Source organism: Rhinopithecus bieti, unplaced genomic scaffold (assembly GCF_001698545.2).
Source record: "Rhinopithecus bieti isolate Rb0 unplaced genomic scaffold, ASM169854v2 scaffold_65209, whole genome shotgun sequence".
Taxonomy (NCBI): Eukaryota; Metazoa; Chordata; class Mammalia; order Primates; family Cercopithecidae; genus Rhinopithecus; species Rhinopithecus bieti.
The window spans coordinates 1,087,002-1,094,517 of NW_016826229.1; positions in this window are offsets into that span (position 1 = coordinate 1,087,002).

A 7,516-nucleotide genomic window follows, 5' to 3' on the forward strand; every position below is an offset into this window, starting at 1 on the left:
CATGAGGGCTCTTGCTGATTTGAGAAATTCTTTGGTCTCATGGTTGATCACAAAGGAGACTTAGAAGGAGGACATGAGACAAAGTAAAATTCCCAAACAGTCTCACTGCTGAAGCCAGTGCTAAGTTTTTAGCTTTCTTACTGTGTGTCGAGTACTCCTTCTACCCACCCCCACTCCATTTTCCCACATCCTTGAACATGTGACTATCCTTTATTCACCGCTGGACTAATTGTGTATGGAACCTAGTCTTACTTGTTACCTTGATAGGAATACAAATAAGGTCAAAGCCATTCACCCAAATGTTGTCCCTGACTGTTTATCATGATATCTATAAATAATTGAGCAAATTAATGTCAGAGAAATAAGTTAAAGAGAAGTTCTTTCTCGACAAAAGAATGTTTTAAGTTAATGGGCTGACCATCTCGTTTAAGAGTGAAGTAAGGATGTAAATGTCAAGCAGTCCCTGACTTCACTTCAATATTTAAGGCTTATCTATTTAAATCCCCTCAGCAAATTTATTTTTAAGTAGAACCAATAAAATTACCTGTAACTAAAATGACCTGCCTACTTACCATTTCAACTTCTCCTACATCTAGTGCTTTCTTTATTTTTTAATCAAAGAATCGTGCTACACAAAGATGAGGAAGAATTAGAGATGCCTTCTGGAGTCCTACAATTGTTGTTTGTTTCTCTAAGTGCGGAGAGCAAAGTGAACATTTGAGCTGGGTCTCCATGCATGTGGATGATGCCAGGAGTCAGGAAAGATGCTAAGGATGGTATTCCAGACTGAAAAAAAATACCATGGTCATTAACATAGAGAAGGAGAAGCATAGAGCACATATGATGTTCAAAAACATCTCTGGGGCCGGGTGCAGTAGCTCACGCCTGTAATCCCAGCACTTTGGGAGGCCGAGGTGGGTGGATCACCTGAGGTCAGGAGTTCGAGACCAGCCTGGCCAACATGGTGAAACCCTGTCTCTACTAAAAATAAAAAATAAAAAAATAGCCGGGCATGGTGGCAGACACCTGTAATCCCAGCTACTTGGGAGGCTGAGGCAGGAGAATCGCTTGAACCTGGGAGGCAGAGGTTGCAGTGAGCCGAGATCGGGCTGTTGCACTCCAGCCTGGGCAACAAGAGCAAAACTCTGTCTCAAAAAACAAATAACAACAACAACAACAAAAAAAACCCCTCTGTAACCCAGACGTTATCTAGGTCTTCTCACCCCTTTAGATAAAATAAATTCAACACCTCAGCCCACATCATGTAGAAGTCTAGTGCCCTACTTTCAATTTCCAAGAGTAATAGTATTATGGATGTTTGAGTCTGAGCTCCTCTTTCTTTTAAACTAGTTGAGTTTATGGATTTTTCTGTTCATCCTGTGCAGGTTACTTCCTAGTCCACATTATGTCATCCAGCTATGTCCCTTAGTCCCTTCCTGTCAATTCTACCAAAAACAACAGCAACAAACACACACATTAAACCTCTGCATATGTTGATTTGCATATGTGGATGCAGAAGGTCTTTGCTATGCAGCATGTGACCCACAGACCAGCAGAATCAGCATTGGCTGTGAGTTTGTTAAAAACGCAAATTCTCAGGTTTTACATCAAGCCTACAGGATTGGAATTCAGTTTATATGCACATTAAAGTTCAAGGAGTACTCAGGCTAAGTGGCATGAAGTGAGATTATATATCTTAAACATTGAACTTCCCTCTTCTTCTAAGTCTTCAGCTGTATCTCCTCAGTTTTTTCTTATCAATAAAGTCACACTAAATATTGCTTTGACTTCTTTGGCATCCCTATTACATTACGCCTTCCCTTATTAAGGATTGTTATCAAAAACTCAAGACCTTATATTTCTACTTTTTATAGGGGAGTTTAGCACTCAGTCTTTTTCTGTCACTCAGTTTCTGGTCCATATTTGCATATCTAATCCTGTTCATCAGATTCATAGATCCATTTCTTTGACAAAATACACTTTGCTTAAAAGAAAATAGTGGTTTTAAGCATTCATTTTTTTCTCTCCAAAATAACTATAGCATACATATATGCAGGTATACTGTGGATTAAATAAGTCTCCCAGGTATTATAACTACATTTCAAAATTCTGTTATATCATTTTTACCCTCTGATGTAATCATTAGCCCAGTCTTCAGGCTTCAGTGACACCAAATCATTCTATCAAACTAGGTATCCTACATGCATAAAATTACAAAAATTAATTTGGGAGCCTATTAAAATCAAAGCATTCCTAGTTCAGTTGTGTCGTAAATGTTTAACAACTGACTCTTTGGAAAATAATGTATGTAGATCTAAGAACTTCTCCTAGGCATTATAACTACATTTCAAAAATTCTGTTACATCATTGTTACCCTCTAATGTAATCATTAGCCCAGTCTTCAGGCTTCAGTGGCACCAAATCATTCTATCAAACTAGGTATCCTACGTGCATAAAATTACAAAAATTAATTTGGGAGCCTATTAAAATCAAAGCAATCCTAGTTCAGTTGTGTCATAAATGTTTAACAACTGAATCTTTGGAAAATAATGTATGTAGATCTAGGAACTTCAGTGTTTGTCAATGATGTAATTCCTTTGCTAAATGAGATAATAGCTTTTAAATACTAACATTTTGTCAATTATTTGTACTATTCACAATGCAACAGATATAACACATTTTAAGGTTTAATCTGCACTATCAACATTTTCTCCATCACTTTCTTATGTCTACATAATCAAGAAGCAATAAATCCAGCCATGATTTTTAGTGTTTGCTAATTTGCATGGTATAAATACACCAACTATGGCCGATTTCAATCTGCTAACATGACATCACTGAATGTGGAGTTGGGAAAAGATGTGCAGTGGCATATCATTACATAGTATTTTCACTGTGCAGATATAGTAAAAGAAAATAATCTCAAGGTATAGATAATAAAATGTAGGACATCATGAGGAAATAATAACTTAAATATTTTTTAGCTTCATTTTTGATGTAATTCATTTATTTATGAGTCTACAGAATTCAATTTTTAACAATGGCTCTATGATATCAGCCAGTTTGCAGAATTCCTGACATTTTAGCAATGGACTCTGCTCTTGTGATCCAGTACAACTGAGCATTGCTACACCCATGCTCAATTCCTAATCAAGCCAGTTATTCTGTTACCAAGGCTTAAACTAATTAGTTTTTCCTGGTGTCTGAACCTCCTTGTTCAAGTTTAAGAATGTAAAATCATTTTCTACATTGCCAAGATTCCATATTAAGTAAGTTGTTGATAAACTCTGAAGCCACTATAAGTCTACTGGAGGTAATGAAGTGAATAAACCCTCAGTTCCAAAGAAACTTTGCAAAGAAAACCACATAAACATACTTCCATTTCAATCTGTGAAAAGAGAACTTGCAGGGTGTATGGATGGGTTTTCCAGAGGCTGGTTTGCGATTGTCTTCCCTGCAGTGCTTATCTTTATTGTGTCTGGCCCCTGTACTCTCCACAGATTAAGTGGTCTGGGTTGTCAGTTTTCATTCTACCTGAGCCATTCACCAACCTTGTGAGCATGATGGGACAAGTCCTGTATTGTTGGTGTTTTCTGAACTGTAAAATAAGATAAATAATGCAGAGTAAAACTCACATGATTGTACAAGGATTTCCTATTGATTGCCTAGAATTATGGCAGTCGGGACCCATATCACTTGCCCTTGGAAACATAAAAATACAACATTATAATGTGGGTTTTGTTTTTTCTCCTTTTAAAAAAGAGAAAAATTATGATAATCTTATATGCAGTGCTCTAAGACAGCAGCGTCTGATAGACCTTTCTATGATGATAAAAATGTTCTCTATCTGCTCCGTCTAACATGGTAGTTCTAGCCACACAGAACTGATGAGGACCTGAAAAGTGACCAGTGTGAAAGATGAACTAATTTTTAATTTAATTTAATTTCAATTAATTTAGATTTAACAAGCTACTAGTGGAACTGGTAGCTACTGCATTGGATTGTCCATCCATCCTTGGTCACTGGATACTTATATTTTGAAATCCTTGTGTAGTAGGTAGCACAAAGACCTATTTGATTAATATAAATATATATAAAGTGTTTTTTAATGAGTATCTATATATAAATAGATTTTATGAACCAGAGACAACACCTAAACAACTCTAAAACTAATGAGTAACCAAATTATGATATGTAGGACATGATTTACCTTCTTTGCCTGTGAAATATTGTATGAAAACCTATTCATACAATGAGAGATCTAAAGAACGGCCTAATGCCCTGAATGTTTAGTGGCTAAATTGGAAGTTTGGAAAATACAAGCAAGAAAAATAAAAGCAGAGCAGCTCTTCAAAGAAGTCACACTAAGTGGCAATGAGAGAAAAAAACTTTAATTTGAAATGAACAGGTTGGTAAATAAGAAGAATCTCCCTAAGATTTTTTGTTGGCAAAAAAATAGACAAATTCTTAGAACAGAAGCTGTTATTTCCCTTCTATCTCTTGAGAGCTGTCAGTGGTCAGTCTAAAAAGCCTCTGGGACTAAAATAAAGAACTTTGGATGCTGGATGTGCATCCTTGACTTTCAGATTCATGGAGAGCATTTTAGCTGGCCTCTGATAAGTCAGTAGAAATGCAAATTCCCCAAATCCCCATCATATCCGAAGTGACGCAACATTTCTACTTGCAACTTTCCAAGGTCCTCATTGTGTCAGAAGTGATGCAACATTTGTGCTTCAGCTGTTCTTTCTAATCAAACCTTTTAGAGGTCATTCAAGTGTTTTCTTACTCTGTCCCTCTGAACGTCAATGAGTACTTTCTCTTTCAGATTTAGTTCCTCCTATTCTAGTTGTGGCACTTTACAAATTAGGTGACAACTTTTGTATGCAAAATTGCTTGATTGAGAAAGAAAATTTTGTTCCTAGGAGATGTTTACATGCTACTTCTTATACTGTGGATTTGTTCAGTTGAACATTTGTTTCATACCTTGGCTCTATTTTTTCTCAGAGATGCTGAAATTGTCATTAAAATTGGATTCTGATTCAGCACTGGAACCCTTGCCCTTCTAAATCAATCCCCTTCAAAGACCAAAGTGATTGCCAAGTTACATTCCTTAGATATAAGCAGATTATACTACTCAACCCTGACATGTATTTGAAGGCAATATTTTATCATCTGGAATAATAAGATCTCACCAAAGCTCTTAGAGAGTTCCTGGCTTGCCTTAAATATTTTTCACTCATTTTGAAAACTTTATTGGAAGTAGAATCTATGGTTCAAGAGCCTGGCAGGAATGTGAAGTGGGAATTCAAGGGAGTGTGGAAAGGGATCATGAAGAATGTAGTTCTAAGATCAATGCACAGAAAATGTGCACTAGATGTGAATCCGTTGGCAGGAAGTATATGGCAATACAAGCCTGATATATTAGTGAATTCCAAAGACAGTGGAAATGTCTCTGTTTTGTATTGAATGTTGCTTGAAATAAATGGGTCACTGGCCAGGGATGTGGACATACTTTTTGCGATGAACTTTTCCATCATAATGACATATTTTGTAATAGGATTTGACATGTAATACAAACATAGTTCCCAAAGCATGTAATATCCATCTCAGTTACTAACACTAAAACTGGTATTATTGTTTCCCCATTTTAAATCTATGTACTGCCTTGCCAATAGCCACCCACTGACTTTTTAATGTAAATGATTTGTGTTGGATAACTAGATAATTCCAGTTTTCATTTTCAGTGCCCGGGGACATTTTCATTGGAATGTAGGTTGCTAAAAAACTGTAGTGGACTAATAACATTAGACGTCTACTTATAAGATTTGGCAAGATGTTTTGAATGCACAAAATGATGCAGGTGGAAAATTTTTTAAAATCCATCTAACCCATTTGAGAAAACCAGCATAGTCAAATAGGTTACACATGAATTTAGGACTTTCACATTCAAACCTTGATTTGGAATGCTTTGATTAGGTGACAACTTTATGTGTAAACTGCAGAATTCATATTCTAACAATTTTATTCAATAATATAATTCTTGAAGAAGACTACACTGAAATGTACATACTTCTTACTTAAAAGTTGTAGTTTTATAGGCAAAGTGGAAAGAAAACTTTTTTTAAGTGAGTAAGCATATATCTTTGCTTTCTCTATGCTTCAATTCTACCTTCTACAAAATGAGGACAGGGCTAGTGGAACCATCCTGATGCTGGGAAAATCTGTTCTTAAGAAGGGTTAAAGTTCCAGAAGAAGTGCCCATGCCCTGGCCTTTGCCTTGAATAGTTATAAATATTCACAAGGGAGTTCACCCAGGAAGGGTGATGTTTTGTAATTCCCTTTACCAAGGTTTGGTGGCTCCTGAAGAAGGGGGCCATGGCTCACAGCATTCTGGTGGTACATCCACTTTCAGCAGATATTTGGCCAAGTGTACCTACAAGGCTGGAGAAGAGGAGAGGGGATCTACTCATCTTACAGTGGAAATCCATCTAGGTAACCTTTAGGATACGAGGAGGTGAATATATAACACTCTCCCAGTTCCCCACAGGCATCCAAAACCAACTGAGAGATGGATAGTAGAGGTCAGACAGCAGAAAAGCAAAATGTAAATGTAAACTTTATAACTACTAAAGCTGATGTTGGAGAACATGTATTAAATACACTGCAAAGCTAGTTTTCAAATCTGAACTTCAGAATGAAACTGAAAAACTACAGATTTGACCAGTAAATGAAGATTTGTATCAAACAAGCAAAGGGCAGGAGAACTTGTATGTTCTGCAGTCAGGCAGATCTCAAAAAGACAAGGAGATGCTCTCCCAAATTCACCAATTAGATGAGAAAGTAACTTCTTTCCTGGAAAAAGGTAAATAAAAGGGCAAAAAGAGGCCAAGATTATGTTAATAGAAGCTTCTTGCATATGAAAGAAAATAGCAGGAATGAGCAGTTTTGAGCTATTTTGTTGTATTCGAGAAATTTGAAGATGGCCGAATAGGAACAGCTCCAGTCTCCAACTCTCAGAGCGAGCGACACAGAAGACCAGTGATTTCTGCATTTTCAACTGAGGTACTGGGGTCATCTCACTAGGGAGTGCCGGACAATCGGTGCTGGTCAGCTGCTGCAGCCCGACCAGCAAGAGCTGAAGCAGGGCGAGGCATCGCCTCACCTGGGAAGCGCAAGGGGGAAGGGAATCCCTTTTCCTAGCCAGGGGAACTGAGACACACAACACCTGGAAAATCGGGTAACTCCCACCCCAATACTGTGCTTTAAGCCAACTGACACACCAGGAGAATATATGCCACACCTGGCCGGGAGGGTCCCACACCCACGGAGCCTCCCTCATTGCTAACACAGCAGTCTGCGATCTAACCGCAAGGCAGCAGCGAGGCTGGGGGAGGGGCGCCCGCCATTGCTGAGGCTTAAGTAGGTAAACAAAGCCGCTGGGAAGCTCGAACTGGGTGGAGCTCACAGCAGCTAAAGGAAACCTGCCTGTCTCTGTAGACGCCACCTCTGGGGACAG